At 45.0% G+C, this 24192-nt stretch overlaps 1 protein-coding gene across 11 annotated transcripts in view; it reads right to left on the bottom strand.

Moving 5' to 3' along the window:
- Positions 1–24192, bottom strand: part of LOC121033407 (uncharacterized) — a 125702-nt gene that overhangs the window by 12696 nt on the left and 88814 nt on the right. For all 11 annotated transcript variants that reach the window (XR_005791868.1, XR_005791871.1, XR_005791869.1 and 8 more), the window contains one exon: positions 4246–4345. The gene's annotated coding sequence lies outside the window, so the exon portion shown is untranslated. The remainder of the gene's footprint in view (positions 1–4245; positions 4346–24192) is intronic.

Here is a 24192-nt window from a genome sequence, read left to right on the forward strand (position 1 = left end):
CCCCCCCCCCCCCCCCCCGCCATTCCTTTTTAGCTAAGTGAAAGTTGGCTGCATCAGGATCTGTGGTGGCTCTAGGGACGTACTCAGCACTCACTTCCTGTCAGAGGGATAGAGACTGCTCAGGTTTCTCTAGAAGATTTAACTGACAATCACATGATTTAAAGAGGCCTGTTCTTGACTTTGCTCTTGGGACTCTGCTTTTGTAATTCTTCACTGAATTTGAAGATGCTTGAAGGCTGCTGGCATTTTTTTTTTTTTTTTTCTAAGTTGGGGTCATCTCATTTACCAGGTTTGTCTCAGAGGGGTGTGAGAGGATGTGATCCAGGGAGGTGAAAGTCCACATGCATTCAGCAGAGGTGGATGCGACTTCCCTGAGACACTAAGAGTTTCCAAAAGGGCTGTCAGCTCCTTGTCTTTCCTAAATGATGCGGCTTGTAACTATTTTAGGATCCAAGCAAAAGGCAGAAAACCCTTGCTCTAAAGAATCCCTCTACACAGAAGCCTCTACTGATACAAAAACCACCTAAGGAGTGACTTCAAGAGAAGAAGGAAGTTTCTTCCTTAAAAGGAAGTTTCCTCCATACCTTAAAGACCACGTTCGCGGCACATTTCATTTTCGGGCCATGCCCGTTGTATAAAGAGAAGTCCATCTGCATTTATCTCTGAAAAGGGATTTCTTTTGAAAAAGGACCTCCCTCCCCGGCAAGCCCCGAAGACATATTGACAACAGGAGGATTAAGACACAACGACAATAGGGGGATTATTTCCTAACCTGGTGTGTGACAAACGCCTATTAATAAACGAACAAGCCGGTCCTGTCTCCGTTTTCTCTCAAACACAAAGCCCCATCGCCCAGTGACCAGAGCCAAGGCGTGCACGGAGTCGCTGAGCTCTCTCCCCGTCCTGCCGCTGGCCCAGGACCCGGCAGAGGCCCCCCGCCCGCCTGCCTGAGCACCCCCGGCCCCGACGGAGGTGGCCGTGCAGAGGGCCGGCCCTGTCACCTCGGGCAGGTGGGTGCTCTCCGCTCCTGTGTGTCCCTCCTGCTGTCTCGCCTCCTGTCATTTCTGTGGCAGGCGACGATGTTTCTTGCCGGACAAAACATATGTTGGAGAAGCTTGACCAAGCAGCTTTTTCTCAAGGAAAAATGGAAGCTGTTGTCTGAAAACCCCGACCGGCGCGTTGAGGCTTCAAAGGCCTGGCTGGGCAGTTCTGGTCCTCAGCAGAGACCTACGTGTTTCGGGAAGTCCTGCTCCCTCCCACAATTCCTGGCCTCTGTCACACCAGCTTTGCGTTCTCTTCTCTCCAGGACGTCTCCCAAGAGACCATCTCTGAGAAAATGCAGCAACTCACGCAGTCTTGGAGGAAGAGAATGTCTTCATGAAAGGCGGCTTAACCCAGGAGCAAGGGGAGGTTCTGCTGGACGGAACGAGCTACCTGTACACGAGCACCAAACGCTCCGGAGAAGCTAACGGCAACCGGCTTGGGAGAGTGATGAGTCACCACCCGTCCTGCGTGCAGCCCTCAGGTGGGGACATACTGGCACACACAGCACACCTGGGCTCGCCCACCTGTGATGGCCGGCTGCAGCGTCATGCACACAGTCTGTTAGGAGACCAGCCAGCCGCCGTTTAGAGATCACTAGCAAAATCGAAGGACAAATCGCAAGTCTGAATCTTTCTGTGGCTGCTAACAGCTTCCGGGGGCTGGGAGCAGTCGCCTCCCGGAGGGTCCACGCCCCCAGATTCCAGGCCTAGGCACATCACTGGCATGGCTTTTGTAGTGTGCCATTATCGGAGTAGCTCAGGGACCCACCGCTGTTAGCTCCGGGAGGAGCCTCAGATCAGCTGGATTTGAGAATTCCTGTGGAACTCTGGGCCCTGGTGCCACACCTCTGAGTCCTGGGGGCAGGGACAGCTTTCTTGCAAGTGAAGGGGCTCACACGCCTGGGGTAGGGGCTTACTCAGAGGAATAGGAAGGTGGGACGGACCAAGGCAGAGGGTAGAATTCAGGGGGGTCCGTGCAACTTCCTTGGCAACACCATTTAAAAAAAATTCTTTGTATAATGATTTACGGATGAAACCGAATGAGGAATACTTAGACAAATATCCCGGAAACTTCAAATAAAGCACTTCTGAAACCCTAGGTATCTTAATGCGCGTAGTTAAAGATACTGTGAGAAGAGGTCCATCCAGGACATGGAAAGATCAAGAGCCCCCGCCCCTGTGGATGTGGATGCCGTGGAAAGGTGGATGTCAGCATGGACACAAGATGCAGCCCAACCCTCACAGCCGTGGCCCCATCTGACCTCGCTGCATCCAGCAGCCGTATGTCCACATGCTTTCACACCCTGTGCCTCAGTTAAAAAAAAATTTTTTTTTAATGTCTATTTATTTTTGAGAGAGAGAGTGAGAGAGTGAGTGCATGAACAGGGGAGGGGCAGAGAGAGAGAGAGAGTGACAGAATTCAATGCAGGCTCCAGCCTCTCAGCTGTCAGCACAGAGCCCAACACGGGGCTCGAACCCAAGAACCGTGGGATCACGACCTGAGCGGAAGTCAACTGAGCCACCCAGGTGCACCCCCCCCTAAAAAATTTTTTTTTGATGTTTATTTTTGAAGGAGAGAGACAGTGTGTGAGCAGGGGAGGGGCACAGGGAGAGGGAGACACAAAATTCGAAGCAGGCTCCAGGCTCTGAGCGGTCAGCACAGAGACCAACGTGGGGCTCGAACTCACCAACTGCGAGATCATGACCTGAGCTGAAATCGGATGCTTAACCACCTGAGCCATCCGGGAGCCCCTGTGCCTCAGTCTGCTTACCGCTAACATGGGAATAACAATACTCTTGAGCCCCCAAATTGGACATCATGTGTCTTGCCCACAGCCAGGCTGCAGCCAATGCAGAACGCCTCGTCAGAAGGCACAAAATGAATCCTGCTGACCTGTAGGTACTGCTGGGCTTCTCCATTCTTATTCTGGACACAACACGAGACGTCCAGCTTCCTTCATTCTACAAAAAATTCCAGAAAATTGTCACCCTCATACTCACTCAACTACAGACTTAGCAAAGGTACCCTTGGGACTCAGCTGAATTTCACGGGGGCTGGCTTTCTTTACACCACAGGAGGCCCACCTTATCATTCATTTGCTGTCTTACGTCTGGGCTGGAAAATTTTGGGAGGGGTGGCGGGCACGACTGGCAGGGAATTCTCCCCTGCACTCGCGTATTTTTTAAGACACACTGACAGGGGGCAGCTAACATCACAACACCTTCAAGTGCCTCTTGGCTCTCATTTGACGCGATGCTTCTAGAGGCATGCTTCGATGGGTCTTTCAAGCCTGGATGGCAAGAGGATGAAGAGTTTCCTGTTTCAAGGCCCAGGCACTCTCCTCCTTCCCTCCTCTCCTCACCCCCAATTCTCATTCTTAGAAAGACAACAAAATAAAAACCAGGTAGGGTGACAACACAACACTCTTTAGACAAAGCACCGAGCCCACAACCTAGCTGATGCCATTCCTCCGTCCCCTCACTCTCAGAGGCAACAGTCTGGGGGCAGAGGAGGAGAGGGGAGGGCTTTCAAGGGAAGCCAAAGAGAAAGGCCTGGAAAGAGAAGAGCCTCTGCAAAGCTTGTCTTCTCGGTCAAAGATCCACCCTGACTTCTGCTCCCCTTGTCCTCAAAAGCACCATGATGGATTGCAGTTTGTCCTCACGTTGCCGGTAGGGAAGACTGAGATAGTGGGTCTTAAAGCAAACTTTTCTGGGAGCAGCCTATTTATCTTTACAAAAATTGCAGGCTGGTAGGGGCTAGATGTACTTTGTGAACACTCTTGACTCTGAAGCAAATTTTGCTTCATACTCAATGCTTTTTATTTCCTTTACTCCTACAATGGTTTCAGACCAGCAAGGTGAAGGGGTAATGAAAAATGGCAGCTCGTCCGCTGGCAAACATTTCCAAACACCACCTCTACTACCTTTTCCAGCTTATAGAACCATGGGCAGCTTATGGAGGTGTAGGAGATAAGGGGGGAGCCCTGGAGTCAGAGGTGAGGGTTATCATCACTTGCTGCTGTACGACCCTGGGGCACGCACTCATCTATCCCAAGCCCCAGCTGCATCACGAAGAACACGGAACTGGATTATTATAATTGACCAAGACAAGATGTCCACGTGAGGCTTTGCCATTTACGAAATCCACCCCCCTCGGCCCCCACCAATGACTAAGTACATTTAACTGTAAAACACTGCTCACCTTTTGTGGTTGCATCTGAGTGTCTGACCACCGAGCACTCATCGAGTAGAGGGCAGTGTGGCTGCAGCTCAGAGGGGACTCCCACAGAGAGCCTGGATACCTGGGACGGAAGGGTAAAGGTCAATGAGACAGACTGCCAACGACTGGCTGACGGTTTCCTCATCGGTAAAATAGGAACTAGAATAACACTTCTCCTCCTTGGCTTTAAGAAGGAGTAAGAGGTAATCCACAGGCTCAATAAATATTCACGGCCATCATCATCACCATCATCACCATCATTGGCAACTCATCAATATGCACCTGAAGATCACAGAAATAACCCAAATGCCACAGTGGGGAGGTCCTACAGAGCTCTGTCTTAGGGAGCCCTGGAGGAGTGATGTACACTTTGGAACCTTCCTTCTACATAACGCCCCTGGACTCAGAGTTCATCAAGCCAAAGGATAATAAGCATGTTGGTCGAACCCATTATGTTCTTGGAAGTGTTTTTCTCCAATATCAAACATTAGGAAGAAAAATTAAAAAGGGTCAAAGTAGAGGCATCCAGTTGATTCATAGCCAAGGTGGGCAACACGGTGTTCAGGTGTTTCTATTGTCAGATCACAGAAAAATAATGGAGAAAGGAAACATTATACAATTGATGTTGGTAGGAGAGCTGGACGGCAATATTGAGAAAACACTCTGATGCGCATGAGGTAACTGTGCCCTTGTCCCTGGAGGTTAAGTGCTGTCCTTCGTTTCTGCCACACACTGACTCCACCATCCCCACTGAAATCAGGGGCAGGGTCCCCACCAGCATGCCTAGCCTACAGAGCTGGCCACCACACAGCTCTCCAAGGCAGTGCGTGCTGCCTCCCTACCATATTTCTCACGGCCTCAGCAGAGTGTCCCCTGAGCCTACTCTGGGGATGGTGAGGAAGTGGGTGTGGGGGGCACACGTGATAAGTCTACTCCAACCTCCCAGCCTTCCTAAGCCTTTGGTTCCTCCCTTCTGCATTATGCTAGGGAAGTTCTAGAACCTTACTCAATATAGAACCATTGAGTCCAACTTACAGCCAGTCAGCAAAGAAATCTTTTAGAGCCACTTCCAACTGCTTGAGCTAAAACACATAAATTCAGAATTTCTCTATTCTACCCTCCTTAGTCTAACACCCTTAGAATCCATTCGCGGACATTTCTCAGGCTTTCATCAAAATATAATTCAGCAAAATCTTACAATCCTTTTGGAGGAATGTCCCTCCTGGGCTCTCCCCACTCTTGGGCCTTGGGGACCCGATGCCACTCTGCCCACCCCATGGAGGTGGGGTCTCGGCTGAGGCAGGGCTCCCAGACCCCACCTCTTTCTGCTTCCCTAGTTACCTCCAGTGCTTTCCACTTGTGGAGACTGTTCTTTAGGAAGCAAAATTTGCTGACTGAGGTGCTCAGTTCTATGTTGGTGTTTTGCCGGGGATTTCACTTTGATTGTGGAATTATAGAGTCCTTCTGATCACGAAAGGGTCTCAGAGGAATGAGCCTGAGGAAATGCCCTGGAGTTCTCTGGCCTGATAGTCCTGCTTTTCAGAATTTCCTCTCAAACTGTCTTTTGCAGCCCGGGCCTCGATAGTCACCTCCCAGCACCATACGCTCCCCCCTCTCTCTTCCCTCCCAATGTCAAAACATCGTGAACTGTTATCAAAAAACAGACCGATTTCAGGTCTGCTGAGGAGGGACAGAGATGTCTGGACAAGCTGGCACAGCTTCTGGAATGCCACCTTTTCCCAAGCCTGACTGCTGGGTGGTCCAGGCGCCCTCCGCACCTCTCCAAGACCCCTGGGGAGGAAGGTATCATGGCCCCAGTTTTTTGTGTGAGGAAACGGAGACGTGGCCTCACCTGAGTGCTCCCCCACATCTGTATGTGCCCCAGGTGACTGAGAGGGGAGAGAACAAAGCATTCCTCTGGATCCTGGAGGGGGGTGAGGTGAGGAGGGAGAAGGGGCTCTGGGTCAGGCACGAGAAAGAACCTGGGCTCTGGCCGCAGACCTCCAGACCCCCACGTTGTCAGGAGGCTGCGCCCTTCCTTCTCTGGACGACTGGCAACGTGCCTACTCTCCACGGCTTTTCCAAATTCCCTGGATGCAGAAGGGAGACCGACTTGGGCCATTCCCTTTATTTCTGCTTTAGAAGCACCTCCTTAAACTTCGGTTTTGAAAAGCCTGGAATTGGCAGTAAAATGGGCCTTTCAGATTATCTAAGAATTTAAAAACTTAACTGCTTCTGAAATGCACTCGAGAAAGTACAGGCTTCCTACAGGCAAAGCAATCCTCTATGTAGACTCAGCTTTCGGACATCACGTGTGACACTTTCAGGCTAGTTACTGACCCAAAGGAAACAAGGTTAAAACTTTCAGCACCACTATATAAGTATAGTGAGAGTGACTTAGCAAGTAAGCCCAATTCTGAGTTATATTGGGAAACTTTCTGAAAAATAAGGCTTTGGTAAGACAGCTGGGACCTGGGGTCAGGCGGAGGCTTGATTCCTCTCTCTTGGGAAAGTCGTGTGGGCTCAGTCTCTTCAGGGTAAAATGGGAAAGGTGACCCCCCACCCCCCGCCAGAGTTTGATTGCGGGTCCGATCCAGACACGCACAGGATGTAAACACTACTGGCTCACGTGAAAACGGTTGAGCCTGACACATCTGGTTTTATTTTCCTTGCCCTTGGGACTCACCTAGGTCACAGGAAGAGAATCTTGTTCCCCCGTGTCCCAAGCATTCCCGCACGAGTTCCCTTCTGAATCAGATTCTGAATCTGATTCAGCGAGTGTCTTTCTGAGTCTAAGAAGATTGGTTGGGCACTACCAGATTTGGTAACCAGTGATTTCAAAACAAAAACAAAAACAAAACAAGCACAGACCACGTAAGCACCAAAGTCGAGTTAATCAGCTGGCCTCTGCTACCTTGAAGGGAAAACCAATTCAACCCGCTGGACTTTGAACAGGGACACTTCCTTCACAATCGCTGCTGGACAGAAAGAAGTGTCGTTACCTACACAACCAGAAAACCAGCCAGCAACCTTCAGTTAAAGCTCCTCTTCTGAACAATGAGGGGGTAGGTAGTGAAACCCAATCCTCCCAATCGAGCTGAAGAAAGGATCTTCGTGAGGAAGATGAGGACCTGAGTCCCTGGGGGACAGAACTCCGCTGGTGCTCCTTTTTGTCCTGCTCTTCAAATTCACCCCCCACTGGGGCTTCAGGATGCAAAGCTGCAGGGGCAGTGCCGTGCAGGGAGAAATGAGAGAACAGGGCTCAGCCTGTGGGTTCTGCGGTGTCTGGTTTCTGTCAGGACAGGACCGAGGAGGAAGGGGACCGACTCAGGTGCAACTGTCGAGACCTGCGGGAAAGACGTCAGCCGGACCAGAGGCTTGGCCCCAGCAATGCGGCTGCCCCCTTCCTTCCCACGGAAACAGAATCTGCCTGACGAAGCATCTGGAATGCACACAACTCCTCCTCTGAGCCGACTCAGCTCTGGAAATCATCTTTGATGCTTTGAGCCTCATTAACAACAAAGGGTCACCTTATCTTGGCCTGATTTTGTCTTCGGTTCACTTTCAATTTGGGTTGTCATGAACCGAATCAGTCAGAAAGGGATTATGGAAGAATCTTCCCTGTCCCTCCTCTCTCCACACACAGACAGCCCCCCCCACCCTGTCCCCCATTCCTTAGTCCTTGCTGCTGTGACTAAATCTATAAGCGCACAAGTGCCATTAACTGACATTCATCAAAACATTCTCCATTGTTCGCAGACATGAGCGGCCGAGAGGTGGAAATTACTTGGCATTTCATTTTAATCTGTATTGAAGACTTGCCTGACAAAACATATTAAGTGTAAGAATTGCCAGCTTGGGAATGAAGCTATGTTTATGGCTCACCCCGTATTTTTCTTTCCTAAAGGAAAGGAAATGACACTTCCCCATCCCTCCCAACCTTCTGCAGCTCACCGGCCCCCACCCCACCGTCATCTTCCACGAAACCTTAACGTTTAATTTTCCTTCACGAGTGAAGCTTTTGTCGGTGGTGTCAGTAAAATTATCACAAACACCCTGCCTCTGTGCCGGCGTCTGAGATTAAAAACACCAACAAGCAAACACCAACAAAACCCAAGCGACTCCGCCTTTCATACGGTGTTATCGGCGGCATCTCCCAGGGGAAGGTCCGTTGTGGCGTCTGACTAACTGCAGACCACATGAGCTGTGCGTTTCTCTGCAGAGACTGTCCCCGAACGCTTCTGACAAAGAATGGATGCCATGCTAATGGATGCGCATAATTACCAAGGGACAACGACTCTCCCTGCCGGACTGGGACAGTCGCCATTGCCACGCGGCATGTAGAGTGCACATGCGGGCCACTAAGGTTCGTTTTCGTCAGATCCTCCCTCAGGTTGACACTTGGACCTTTCAGGATGCTTCCACACCGTATCAGAAATAGATAACCAAAGAAGTAAATAAATAAATAAAAATAAAGGCTCTCAGAGATGGAGCGTTATTTTTTTTCTTTCTTTTTATTTTTTTATTTTTTTTATTTTTGCTCTGGTCTGTCTCCCTGGATTAGTTAGGAGGCTGCCTTGGGGTGAGGCACAGCGTGAGCGGCCCACACTCTCTGTGCTGCCGCCGGCCCAGGTCAGGCACAGGGATCCGGGAGAAGGAGAATCGGCAGCAGACCTGTGCAATGGAGGCTGGGGGGGGGGGGGGGGGGGGCCGGGGGGTCAGCGGGGACTCAGGGGGACACTGCGGCTTCGTCTACCAACCTCCCGACGCTGCAGAGTGCGGCTGTCCGGGTGTGAGGAGGGTAGAGAAGCCCTCTGTGCTGCGTCGTGTTTTACGGTGATTGGATCTGCACCCGGGGCCGTTTCAGAGTTCTGCTTCTTGGTGAACCTTCTGTTTCCAAGCTTCTGGCTTGGCTTGGCTGAGCTTGGTGAGGGTCAGGTGGACCAAAGTCTCTCCAGAGAGGCCTCCGTTGTCCCCCATCTTGGCTGATGTTCATTTCAGCCCTTCCACCGGCCTCTGCCATTCCCAGGATTTTGGAATCAGGAGTTGAGAGCAGAGGAAAGGAAAGGAGAGAAACACTGCATGTCCTCCCTTCGTGTCCTCAGCCAGCGCTTCTCCGGGTGGCTCCGACCCCTTCAAACTGTGAGTCCTGGGGATTCTGGTCCCAGGCCACAGCAGCCCACAGCTCCCGTGTCAGGGTAAGGGTGCCAAAACCTTGAGGTTCACGCTGGGGGCAATGGGGAAGCCTCCACCTCGTGAAGGCAGGTGGACCGGTGGCCTGGCTGGCTGTGGTTGTTCTGTTCCACCACAGGTATCAAACGGGCTCCACGCTCCCACCCCTGTCCCCCACCCCCACTCCCAACCCCCAGCCAGTGAGTGGCCCAGGTCAAGCACGGATGCCCAAGACAAACTTGTCGAATGAGCAGGTGCATCAATGAATGGGAACAAACCATCCGTCGTGCAGAGCTCCCCACTCTCTCCTTGATCTCTGCAATACCCTTGGCTTTGCACAGAGCAGGGTGAGGAAGGGTTTGTGTTCTGTCCTGTCACATACGCTAGAACACTGCTCACAGCTACATTTATAACACAAGGTCTCAGGCTGACACCAGAGGAGAAGAACCAGTCAGGCTGGCCTGGGGCTTGTTACCAATCAAGCCCTGAACAGATGTAGCTCTTTCTGCCTCATTCCCAGTCCAGGCTACCCTGATGCACTCCAAAAACTCACACCTTAGTAGCCCAAAGGTATGACCTTTTTCATAAGGTGTGAGGAAAATAACACCTACCTGGTTTCCAGTCATAATTTCGGTCTGTCACCTTTTGATTTGAAAGATAAATACTATAAGAGAGACTTGCATACGGTCCAATTTTAGGGGCAGATGTGAACAGAATGCTAATTACTTGCCAAGAATTGCAGCAAACCATTTGAATGAACTACACAGTATAGGCACATAATGGCTAGAAAGATAAGTATCTGTTCTAAATCTGTTCTACATAGTTCTGATTCTTTGTCATATAAAAGTGACGTTAAACAAATAACAATGCCCTATTAGCTTCCGCTTGAACAAACTAAAAGTCTTTTTCTTCAGGAAGTAAGTAATTGGTCAGATTATAAAATGAACTCTTTCTCAGTTCTTTGATCCAGTTCTGCTGATAAGATGCACACAACTCTGTTTTGTCTCCCGGAAACTCCAAATGACCTAGCCTGTCTTATGGATCATCATTAAGGAGCTCTCGGGGCCCTGCTGGCACCCACCCCCCATACTCATCTTGGATCCAGCCCAAGGCAAAAGATGGAACAGGCAGGCAGCCCGGGCAGAGAAGCATCAGGGCACAACCCACAGTCAGAGAGGACATTCACCGGGGGAGCTGGGTGAGCGCCCGAACCATTTCCCACTCTTTTTCACATTAGCCTGTTTGATTCTCATTACAGCACTTGTCACCAGCTGCAACCATGCGCCCGCAGCTTTATTCACCAGTCTGACACAGGACCGTCCACTGGCCGTAAGCCCCGTGAGTAGGGATTCAGGTCGGAGCTGTTCACCTCTGTGTCTCTAGCTCCTGGCATATAATAGATACTCAAGACATACTCATGGGAAGCAACGTTCTATAGAACTGCCCACGCCCCCCCCCTTGATGGCTGCAGTACCCCTGGCTTTGCACAGAGCAGGCATGAGGAAGCAGGTTCGGAGATTCTCATCAAAGTTGAAAAAGAGCAGGAGGGAACCTAAGCTCAGAATTAGGGCTAAGATAAGAGTTGTAAGTTAGAAGGATGCACTAAGTATCACGGTTAGAAGCCTCAAGACCCTGGCATCGCAGCCTAGAGACAACTGCTATCTATCTATGATGATGTCCCAGGTCTGCATTGTTCCAGACGGGAAGTGACTGCAGAAAGACAGGAAGGGGAGGAAGGGAAGAGAAGAGACGCTGAAAGGAATGAAGCCAGGCACTAAGCAAAGAGCTCACAGAGGCTGCAAACTGCGTGGTGCTGCTCAGAATTTATAACGTGCCTGTGGGAACAGGGGAGAATGGTGCACGCCAGCGGAAGCCTTGTGCCCTGTACGACAGACACAAACCTCTTCAGTTCCAAGGACAAGAAGCCGTTCTTCGAACACTTCATCTTCCAGATCCAACCACGTGTAAAGAACATAAACTGACACACACATGCTGCATTTGCCACAAAAGCTTTCCCTAACCTGACATCACTGACGACCTACGTATGCACCAAGACTCAGACCTAAGACGGGCAGCCTTTATCCCAAATTCACTGGACTGAATGTGACCATCTCTTCTAAGTCTTGTTTACAAATTTTTTTTTTTTGCATCGCCAGTGATGTTCACTCATAATTCTCAGTCCTTCAATTCTTCAGCCAACGTTTCAGTTTAAAAATGTAACCTGCTGGGGCGCCTGGGTGGCTCAGTCAGTTGAGCATCCCACTCTTGATTTTGGCTCAGGTCATGATCTTCTGGTTTGTGGGATTGAGCCCCGCCCGCATTGGGCTCTGTGCTGACAGCATGGAGCCTGCCTGCTTGGGATTCTCTCTCTCCCTCTCTCTCTGCCTCTCTCAAAATAAATAAATAAACATTAAAAAAAATCAAAAGTGTAACTTGCTAACTATCAGCGATGGAAGAATGTTTGGATGGCCTAAGTGATTTTGTTGATGTAGTGGCCTTCAGTCTTATGAGTTTTTACATCTCTGAAACACTTACAAAGGGGAGGGACAACAGGTTTCAGGCTGAAATGGCTGCTTTCCTATTCTGAATGAGTCCCTGTGTCAGAAAATGCCTACTGTGTGCTCAGTGGTGACACTAGAGAGCGGAGGCGGAGCCCTGGCACACACTGCTTGGGCAGTGAGGTCTGCCAGTCACTTTCAGCCAAAAGCCATGCCTGACGCAGCCACACTGTGGGGTGACAGGGCTCTGAGCTCTGTTGGCCATTTGCCACTAGATGATCCTGATCCTCTTAAGAAAGATTATCCAAAAGAAGGCTGCAATTATTGATCGAAAACTGTGTCTTCACCTAATCATGACGACACATCAGCAACACCCAAAATGAGAGACCTTTTCCGTTCTCTTAAAAATGCCAATGCCAGGAAGGACAAGACAGGCTGAGGAACTGTTTCAGATTACAGGAGATCAAAGACACATGACAGCCAGACACAAGGAGCACTGCTGGACTGGATCCCAGATGAAGGGAAAGAAGTTGCTCTAAAGGATATTACTGAGACATACGGCACAATTTGGATACGTATTGTATCATCTTATCAACACAATACTACCACAACTGTAGCGATACAATGACATTATATCAATCTTCAATCTCCTGACTTGGATAACTGTATTTGGTGATGTTTTGAGGAAACACAGCCCGAAATATTTAAAGATAAACTAACTCTCAAATGGCTTGGGGAAAAGACGCGCATGCATATATGTATGGGTGTGTGTGTACATGTGTGTGTTGAGAGAGGAGGGGAGCAAAGGGGTAAAGCAATCAGTCTGGGTCCAGAGTATCTGGGGGTCTCATTGCACTGTTCTTGCAATGCCGCTTTAAGTTTTACATTTTTTGTTTTGGAAGGAATACGTTTTCATTTTCTTTTTTGCTTCCTGTGTTGAACTATGTCACCTGTAAATAAAGGCAACTGTGAGATCTTCTTTGCCATTTTTTCGAGTCAGAAAAAAGTCATACTTGAAGTAACTGACATCACATTTAGTGTCAATTTATTTACCAGGGTATTTCTTTAAACTCCAATATTGTACGATCCCAGTAATTACTTCACGTACAACATAATCTTGAACTGTTTTAATTTGCTCTGTCTTGCTCAAAGCTGCTTTGGGAGGAAAAATGGTATTTTTGTTTTATATGGAAATGGGTAACACAGATGGTTTTACAATGTGGCTTAAATCACACAATGCCCTTTGGCTTTTTAACTAAGTCAGAAAGATAAATTCCTAGTAGTTAATCAGAGCCACTTCCTGCTCCCGCCCCTCCTTGGCAATTTTGGGGGCCCGTGTGGCCAGAGGTCCTTGGGAAAGCCTATCTCTCATATACCTTTAGTCGCCAAGGGGTATTCACTTTTCGCAGGCAAGGTCAACACAAACGTTGCCTACTTGACACGAAAATATCCTTCCTTCCATTGAAATGGCAGATGATCAAAAGGATACGAGCAAGAATATTTTGCTTGGCACGTGGCCTAAAAGTTCTAAATTTATCTCTTCTATTTTTACTTCGTTCTCAGATTGGATTAGTTACTAGGCAACTGAAGTATTTAATTTCATTTGCTAATAGTTACATTTTAATAGAGGCGGCTAGTGGACACGACCAATCCTGCCAATGCAAACACAGCCCAACCCCCAACCTCCGCCGGGCAGTGGGCCTGACTACCTCATTCGTGCGGCAGATAAACACTATTAATACGCTCACATTTTACTGACTCGACGTTCGCATACAGGAAAGGGGGATGTCTCTTTTGGAATTACTTAGGTTAAAAATATTTTAGTTACTTGTTTTTCTCACTCCAAAAGCCACCTGTTTGTGGCATCCTAAACCCTCTTTAAACTTGTGGTTCACAGCGGCACACCAAGCACATAGGTCTTCTTCCCCTCACCAAGAAGGAAACGAAATCCGGGGGCGCCTGGGTGGCGCAGTCGGTTAAGCCTCCGACTTCAGCCAGGTCACGATCTCGCGGTCCGTGAGTTCGAGCCCCGCGTCGGGCTCTGGGCTGATGGCTCAGGGCCTGGAGCCTGTTTCCGATTCTGTGTCTCCCTCTCTCTCTGCCCCTCCCCCGTTCATGCTCTGTCTCTCTCTATCCCAAAAATAAATAAACGTTGAAAAAAAAATTTTTTTTAAATAAAAATAAAAAAATTAAAAAAAGAAGGAAACGAAATCCTTAACAGCAGAGAAAGGGCACCATCAGCACCCCAGGTGTATTGATAGGCGGGGTAGGTTGATAGAAAAATGAAAACAGTGAAAACTACCCCAAACAAACCTAGCACTAGGCTTGGCAGAGGTAAGACAGTCTTCCAATAGTGAGCTGGAAAAAATCCAAATGTGGAGAGAGGGCAGGTTGTTGGGAACACTTATGATGGAAATTAGTTTTAAGATAGCCGCCACGCCCTCAGACCCGGCTTTTCCCCAGTAGGTAGAAGGCTGGATGTGGGATGCTATGGGAGTGGCTCCTAAAGAAGGCTGGAGATTGGTCTAGGATGGGGCTGTCCTCTTGGATACTGAGTCTAGAACATTAGAGCACAGCTACTCAACAGACTGAGTCGGGGAGAACGAGAGGAAAAGAGACAACATACCACTCTGCCCAGACGTGGGCTGCGGGGAACCGTTCCACCTCAGGGCGAAGCTTCCCTGGGGGCCCCGGCTGGCCCGGCTGCCTTCTTCCCAGGAACTCTGAAGGGCAATCTGCTGTCAAGCCCCTCACTAATGGACATGTGCTTCTTGGCCATCTTTCCTTCAGAGAAGGGACGTGCAGTGGAAACACCAATCCACATATAATTCTGCCCTTAAAATACGAATAGGCAGGCAAGAAGTATGGGACCTTTGAGGAAATCATTTGCACAAGAGAGGAAGATCAAAATAACCTGAACTGGACTCCAATGCAGAGAACAGAACGTACAAACACACACACACGCACACACATACACACACACACACACACTATTACTATCACCGGAGAGGCTACACTGATGAAACCGAAATAGGCTACTGTGAAAACAGAGCCATCCGAGAGCAAGAGAGAGTCCTTGGAAGTTAAAAACATACAAAATTGTGCTACAGATTTTGTCCTGTGGGGAGGAGTTACAAATTCTGATTAAAATTGTATTTTCCTGTCAATGGTGAGAACTCAACGCTGTAAACAACTAAAGAATAGGATGCAGGGGGCGCCTGGGTGGCTCGGTTGAGCGTCTGACTTCAGCTCAGGTCGTGATCTCACGGTTCGTGGGTTCGAGCCCCACGTCAGGCTCTGTGCTGACAGCTCGGAGCCTGGAGCCTGCTTCGGATTCTGCGTCTCCCTCTCTCTCTCTGTTCCTCCCCTGCTTGCACTCTGTCTCTCTCTCAGAAATAAATATTAAAAAACAAATAGGATGTAGAACTTACAAAGCACCAAAGGTAAAGAAGAAAATGTTGTAACAACAAAGAAAAGGAAGACAGGGAGAGAAACTATGAGAAGCATGTGAAATAGACAATGAAAATAAATGATGGGGATGAGCCTAAATATATACATATTTATAATAAATACAAGGAATTTAATTATTTTAAGAGATAGACTTTCAGATGGGAAATATGTAGAACTGAGCTGTTAGTTATAAAACATTTTTTAAAAATGTTTTAATGTTTAGGGGCCCCTGGGTAGCTCAGTTCATTGAGCGTCCAACTTTGGCTCAGGTCATGATCTCACGGTTTGTGGGTTCGAGCCCCGCGTCAGGCTCTGTGCTGACAGCTCAGAGCCTGGAGCCTGCCTCAGATTCTGTGTATCCCTCTCTGTCTGCCTCTCCCCCACTTGTGCTCTGTCTCTCTCTCTCTCTCAAAAATAAATATTAAAAAAATCAAATTTCTTAATATTTATCTTTGAGAGAGAGAGTGGGGGAGGGGCAGAGAGAGAGGAAGATGCAGAATCTGAAGCAGGCTCCAGGGTCCGAGCTGTAAGCACACAGTTCAACACAGGGCTAAATTCACGAGCCGTGAGATCATGACCTGAGATGAAGTCAGACACTTAACCGACTGAGCCATCCAGGTGCCCCAGTTACAAAACCTTTTAAATGGCACCAAATTGAATGACTGGAGATAAACCTAGTAAGTGCTACCAAAAAGAAAGCAAAAAGAAATGCAAGTCAAAACCACAATGAGATATCACCTCACACCTGTCAGAATGGCTAATATCAAAAAAGACAAGAAACGACGAGTGTTGGCAAGGATGTGGAGAAAAAGGAACCCTCCTACGCTGTTGGTGGGAATGCAAACCGGTGCAGCCACTCTGGAGAACAGTATGGAGGTTCCTGAAAAAATTAAAAATAGAACTACCATACGAGGTAGTAATTCCACTACTGGGTATTTACCCAAAGAAAATGACAATACTAATTCAAAAAAATATATGTATCCCTATGTTTACTGCAGCATTATTTATATGAGCCAAGATACGGAAGCAGCCCAAGTGTCCGTTGATAGATAATGGATAAAGATGTGGTGTGTGTGTGTGTGTGATGGAATATTATTCAGCCATGAAAAAAGGGGATCTTGACATTTGTGACAACATGGATGGACCTAGAGAGTGTTATGCTAAGTGAAATAAGTCAGACAGAGAAAGATGAACACTGTATGATTTCACTTATATGTGGAATCTATAAAAAGACAAAACAAATTAGTAAACAAAAAAACAGACTCTTAGATACAGACAGAGTGCAAACTTGTGATAGCCAGAGGGGAGGTGGGCAGGGGGAACAGTGAAGGGATGAAGAGTTACAAGCTTCCTGTTATAAAATAAATAAGCCACAGAGATAAAACGTACAACATAAGTAACAGAATTAAAATATACTGTAATAATGTTGTGTACTGATGGTTATTATACCTCTCATGATGAACACTGAGTAATGTACAGAATTGTCTGTACACCTGAAACTAATATACTAATATACTTGTATGTCAATTATTCTTCAATTAAAAAAAAGCAAAAAATTCAATATTAATACCAGGTAAAAACAGACTACAAGGCCAAAAGCAAGGGAATATTTTATGTGGATTAAAGATTCAATCCAGGGGCGCCTGGGTGGCGCAGTCGGTTAAGCGTCCGACTTCAGCCAGGTCACGATCTCGCGGTCCGTGAGTTCGAGCCCCGCGTCGGGCTCTGGGCTGATGGCTTGGAGCCTTGGGTCTGTTTCCGATTCTGTGTTTCCCTCTCTCTCTGCCCCTCCCCCGTTCATGCTCTGTCTCTCTCTGTCCCAAAAATAAATAAAAAATGTTGAAAAAAAAAATTAAAAAAAAAAGATTCAATCCAGAAGATAATAATAGTCACAAATTTTTTTCACTGAAAAACACAGCATGGATCTTTGTAACAAGTGTTAGAAATGCAAAGCAGAAACTATTAAATTCGTGATCATAGGGGGAAACTTTTGCACATCTTTCTCAAAAATTGACAGACTGAGTAGACAAAAATATAGGCAAGGCTTTAGATGATTTGAATACACAATCATCAAACTACATTAATTTCATAATTAAACTCAGTTCTCATCTAAGAGAAAACATGCTTACATTTCCATGGAACACTTAACAAATCTGATCAAGTATTTCGCCACAAGTAAAATCTCAATAAAACCTTGAACAGATACATGCTACAGGTCTCTCGGAACTCTAACCCGAGAGTAATTTATAAAAGAAAATCAAAGCTGAAATTAGTGAGTGTATGGCAATGAATCATAATGAGGGCACTCAGCTCAAAATCTACAGGGTGCATCAAAGAGGGGCTCTAAGTTTAAAATGCATTTGGAAATCAAAGATTGAAAATGCACCAGTCATCTCAGTATTAAAAAAAAAAAAAGGCTAAACAAAGTAGAATAAAGGGAATCAATAAAGACAAAACCAGGAATGGTGAAATAGAAAACAAGTCAGTCAGTTTGATTATTGAAACCAAAAGATGTTTAAAGACGGATAAAAGAAACCAGTCTGATAAAAAAAAGGTAAACAGAACAAAATTATGAATACTAAAGAGGATGTAACTATAGACATAGATTTTATTTCCAAATTACTAGAGAAAATACACATGAATTCCAATAAATTTGAAAAAGTTTTGAAACAAAATCGAAAACAGAAATAATATTCTAGAAACATATAAACTATTAAAATGACTTAATAAGTCATTTTTAGGCAGAAAACCTGAAAAGGTCAGTAACTATAGGAAAAGAAAATTAGAAATGGAGTCAAAGGTCCCCTACTTGTTTCTAACCCTTATCAGCTGGGTCCCAGGCCCAGATGTTTTTACCTTTACATTTTGAAGTACATATTAATCCCTGTGCCAGATTTCTACAGAACACAGAAAATACGCAAAGATTCTCAATTTATTCTATAAAGCTAGTGTAACCTAGATGCCCAAAAAATGGACAGAATGACACTAAAATAGCCAAGTGCAGACAAGAATTCAGTAACTCAAAATGCCTATTAAAGCCAAGACATTTAATAGTAAGAAATATAATATTTAATCGGGAACTTGGTATTAATTTGGTGGAATGACCATCGGAAGTGGTCGAAGGCAGTGTGGGATGGAGAACACGTGTCCCACCTGAAAGAGGTCATCAGTTTGGTGTATAGCAGGAATTAGGAGCACAATCTTATTAATGCATACATAAGCAAAAACTCTAAACATAATAACAAATCAAAATGAGTAGTGTCTTAAAAGAGTAACACACTATGGCCTAGAAAGAGGGTTTATCCAACAAATGCAAGGAAGACTCAATGTTAGAAAAATCTATTATAAAATTCAATTCACTAACATTTCAGAGGAGAAAAAACACATGAGCATCTTGATAAAGTCATAACGGCATTTAATAAAACTGCACATCAATTCCTAATAAAAAGTTCTTAATATGCTCAGTTCAGAGAAAATATCGATAAAGGATATAGAAACCTACAAAATAATCTATTAACACTGAGCAACTAGAAGCAAGAGAGGGACGCTTGCCCATCGTCATCACTGCCTTTCCGCACCGCACCAGCAGTCCTGGGCAAGGCAGTGACTGGAAAATAGAGAGAGGTATAAACACTGGAAAGGAAGAGAAAACAGTTTGTTTCAAAGTATGTGGTTGTTGTCATTAAAATCCAAAACCATCGACTTGAAAATGGCTAAAACTATGAAAATCGACCAGCAAGGTGCCTAGATGTAAGGTATCTTATCTGTTCTGCACCTGCACATCTCAGAGATACAGATATGAGAAGTGGGTAAGGAAGACCAAGGAAATACAATGTGTAGCTCCTCTTGAGCTCTTGAATTTTCTAAATTATGTTTAATGGTTGAAGAAAATTCTAACAGTGTCAGATGTGGTGTAAGTGTACATAGAGGAAACATTTAAGACAAATTCCAGTATAAACAGGGGAGGGTAAAGGGGGGCCAAGGAAAGTAAGGTTTTCTACTACTTCTCTCAAAGTGGTAAAGCGTTAGCATCAACAGACTGTGATAATCACACACAAGTGCAACACAGACACAACAGACAGGGACAACACATCCACACACACACACACACACACACACATAGCTACCTGCAATGTCGTATCTAGCCAGAACACTACAAAACACACAACCCAAATCACTACACATAAATCAAAATGAAATTCTCAAAAATGTTTAAGTAACCCAGAGCAAGACAAGAAAAAGAAAACAGAAATAAAAAGCGAGAGAGAGTAAAAGCAAAAAAGAAAAATAAAACGGCCAACTTAAGTCCTAACACACCAATACTTAAGTTAAATAAAATACACCAATTAAAAGAGATTGGCTGAGTGAATAAAGAAACATGACCCAACTATATACTGTCTACAGGAAATTCACTTCAAGTATAATAATAAAGGTAGATGAAAAGGAAAAGGATAGAAAAAGATATATCATGCAATAAAGCAAGAGCTAGCAGGAGTGCTATATTGGTATGAGATCAAGTAGGCTTCAAAGAAAAAATTACCAGAGACAGAGATAGATATCACATGATGATAAAGGGTCTAACCATCAAGAAAATACAACAGACAAGAGGGCTGCAAATATAAGAACCAAAAACAGATAGAACTAAAAGAAGAAACAGAGAAACCCACAATTATAATTGGAGGCTTAAACATCCCTGTCTCAAAAGTTGATAGAAAAAACCCAGAAAATCAGCAAGGACAGAGAGGACCTCAACAACATCATCCACCATCAAAGAGCGAATCAACATTTATAAAACACTTCACCCAACAATAGCAGAATACACATTCTTTTCAAATGCCTGTAGAACATATTCAAAGAAAAGCAATACCCAGAGCCAAACCCTCTCTCTCTCTCTCTCTCTCTCTCTCTCTCTCTCTCTCTCTCACACACACACACACACACACACACACACACACACACACACACAGGAAACCAGAAATAAAGAACAGAAAGGGAAGTCTAAACACTTGTAACTAAACAAAAGATTGCCAAGCGATACATGGTTGAGAGGAAGTCTCCAGGGAAATAAAACATGCTAAACTGAATTAAAATGAAAAAACAACAACAACAACAACAACAACAACAACAACAACAACGCAGCATATCAAAAATCTGTGAGACACAGCTAATGCAGTGCCAGGAGGGAAACTTGTAGCACTAAAATGCTTGTTTTAGAAAAGACAAGTCCTAAATAATAATCATCTAAACTCAAGAACCCAAGAAGAGTAACAAACCTAAAGCAGGCAAAAGAAAGGACAGAGGAAAGAACAGAAACCAGTGAAATTGAAAACAGAAAAATAAAGAAATGAAAAACAAAAATCTGGTTCTTCAAAAATATCAGGCAAATGAACAAATCTTTTAATAAGAAAAAGACTTTAATAAGAAAAAGCAAAAGAGAAAAAAACCCCCACAAATTACCAACATTATGAATTAAAACGGGATATTACTATATACCCTGAAAGCACCAAAAAATAGTAAGAGAAATATGAATAACTCTATGAATAACTCTATACACATAAATTTGGCAACTAGACAAAGTGGACCAATTCCTTAAGAAACACCGACTACCACAAACTCACCCAGTATAAAATAGACAATTTGAATAGCCCTATAAGTATTAAGAAAATTGGATTTTTAGTTTTAAATCTCCCAAGAAAGGAATCTCCTGGCCCACATGATTTCCTGGGAGAAGTCTAGTAAAGAATTAACACCTATTGTACATTTTCTCTTCTAGTAAGCAAAAGAGGAAGAAATACTTCTTAATTTATCTTATAAAGCCAATATTATCCTAATAACAACACCAGGCAGGGACAGGATAAAAGAGAAAACTAGAAAAAAAAATCCTTCATAAAAATGCAAAACTCGTCAACAAATATTAGCAAATAGAATTCAGCACTATATAAAAGGAATTATACACCATGACCAGGTGGGGTTTATTCTAGGGGTCAAGAGGGTTCAAAATTCACATATCAGTGTAATTCATAGTAACAGGCTAAAGAAAATTACACAACCATACAGATGCATAAAAAGCTCTGACAACATTGAACACTCATTCCTGATATAAACACTCAGAAAAACAGGACTAGACAGGAACTTCCGCAACCTGATATAAAAAGCATCTACAAACTACCGTACAGGTAATATTATACTTCATGGCGAAACACTGAATGCTTCCCGCCTCAAATGGGAAAAGGCAAGGATGTCTGCTCTAATCACTCCTGTTCAACATAGTACTGGACGCTCTAGCCAGTGCAATAAGGCAAGACAAAAGAAATTTAGAAAGTACAGAAAGAAACCAAGAAAACTGTCTCCATTTCTAGATAACATGAGATTGCATAGAAAATCCCAACAAATCTATGGGGCACCTGGGTGGCTCAGTCAGTTAAGCAGCTAGCTCCTGGTTTTGGCTCAGGTCATGATCTCCTGGTTCACGAGTTCAAGCCCTGCTTCAGGCTCTGCACTCACACTGTACTATGAATGCAGAGCCTGCTTGGGATTCTTTCTCTCCCCCTTTCTCTCTTCCTCTCTCAGCTAATAGACTCTCTTCAAAAATGGAAGTTAAAAAAAAAAAAGGAAATCCCAGCAAATCTAAAAACAAAAACAGAACAAAAATGCACAAACAACTAGAACTTGTAAGGAAGTTCAGCAAGGTCATTGAATACTAAATATAAAAACATTCAAAAATCAATCGTATTTTTTTTGCATACTAGCAATGTACATTAGTGAGTGCTAAATGTAACATATAGTACCGTTTACAACTACTCAAAAAAAGGAATTTTACATGTAAATCTAATAAAACTTGTACAGAACTTGGATGCTAAAAGCCACAAAATGCTAATAAAAGAAATCAAAGATCTAAATAAATGGAGAGACATACTGTGTTCACGGATTTGAAAACTCAACATAGTGAATGCGTCAATTCTGCCCAAGTTGATATGTTTAATGCAATTCTTAACAAAAAGCCCTATATTTTGTAGGTATAGACAAGATTATTCTAAAAATTTTTTAACGTTTATTTATCACTGAGAGACAGAGAAAGACAGAGCTTTAACATGGGAGGGGCAGAGAGAGGGGGAGACACAGACCCCGAAGCAGGCTCCAGGCTCTGAGCCGTCAGCACAGGGCCCGACGCGGGGCTCGAACTCGAACAGACCGTGAGATCATGACCTGAGCTGAAGTCGGACGCTTAACCAACTGAGCCACCCAGGCACCCCTAGACACGATTATTCTAAAATTCTTCTGTAAAGGTAAAGGTACTAAAATAGTTAAAACAATTCTGAAAAAGAATCAAATGAGAAAAATCAATCTGCCTGTTTCAAGACTTGGTGTGGAGCCACAGTGGCCAAGGCTGTGGTATCAGTGGGGGCAGAGACAAACAGATCACTGGAAAGAACGGAGAACTCATCTAATTCCATATTATTGCCCTGCTGAGTTTTGACACAGGTGCGACAGTAACTCAGTAGAGGAAGGATGGCTTTTTCGGCAAGTGGTGCTGGAGTCACTGGGCACCCATAGACAAAAACCAAATGAAGCTTACACCCTATATGAAAATTAACTCAAAATGGATGATGGACTTAATTATAAAATGTAAAACCATACAATTTAGAAAAAAAAACCCTAAGAGAAAATCTTTGGGACATGGGGCTAGGCAAAGAATCTTTAGATATGGCATGACACGATAAAAGAAAACAAGTTGATAATCGGACTTTAACACAGTAAAATCCTTCTGCTATACAGGCTGGGAGAAAATATTTGGAAGCCATATAGCCTACAAGAGATTATTATCTAGCTTATACGAGGAACTCTCTAAACTCGATATTAAAATAACAAGCAATCCAAGTAGAAAACGGACAAAAGAATGGACATTTCACCAAAGACGATACACAAAGAGCAAACAAGCACATGAGAAAATGTTCTATACAGCTATTCCTTAGGAAAACGCACACTGAGCCGCTCTGGGAAACAGTGTGGAGTGGAGGTTCCTCAAAAAATTAAAAATAAAGCTACCCTATGACCAAGCCATAGTCCTGCTAGGAATTGATCCAGGGGACACAGGAGTGCTGATGCATAGGGGCACTTGTACCCCAATGTTTATAGCCACACTTTCAACAATAGCCAAATTATGGAAAGAGCCTAAATGTCCATCAACTGACGAATGGATAAAGAAGATGTGGTTTATATACACAATGGAATACTACTTGGCAGTGAGAAAGAATGAGATCATGCCATTTGTAGCAACATGGATGCAACTGGAAGGTATCATGCTGAGTGAAATATGTCAGTCAGAGAAAAGACAGACAGGACAGATACCATATGTTTTCACTCATATGTGGATCCTGAGAAACTTAATGGAAAACCATGGGGGAGGGGAAAGGGAAAAAAAAGTTACAGAGAGGGAGGGAGGCAAACCATAAGAGACCCTTGGATACTGAGAACAAACTGAGGGTAGATGGAGGGTAGGGGAGAGGGGAAAGTGGGTGATGGGCATTGAGGAGGGCACTTGTTGGGATGAGCACTGGGTGCTGTATGGAAACCAATTTGACAACAAAAATAAAAAAAAAAAAAAAAGGAAAATACACATTGAGACCATACACCTATCAGTACAGACAGAAAAGAAATAGTGAAAGCACAAAATGCTGGAGAGGATGTGGAGAAATCTCTCATACACTGCCTACGAGAACGTAAGATGGCACGGCCACTCTGGAAAACAGTCCGGCAGTTTCATCAAAAAATAAACATACACTGGCTATGTGACCCCGCAATTGTACTC

This window comes from Herpailurus yagouaroundi, unplaced genomic scaffold (genome assembly GCF_014898765.1).
Source record: "Herpailurus yagouaroundi ecotype Mexico unplaced genomic scaffold, PumYag 159, whole genome shotgun sequence".
Taxonomy (NCBI): Eukaryota; Metazoa; Chordata; class Mammalia; order Carnivora; family Felidae; genus Herpailurus; species Herpailurus yagouaroundi.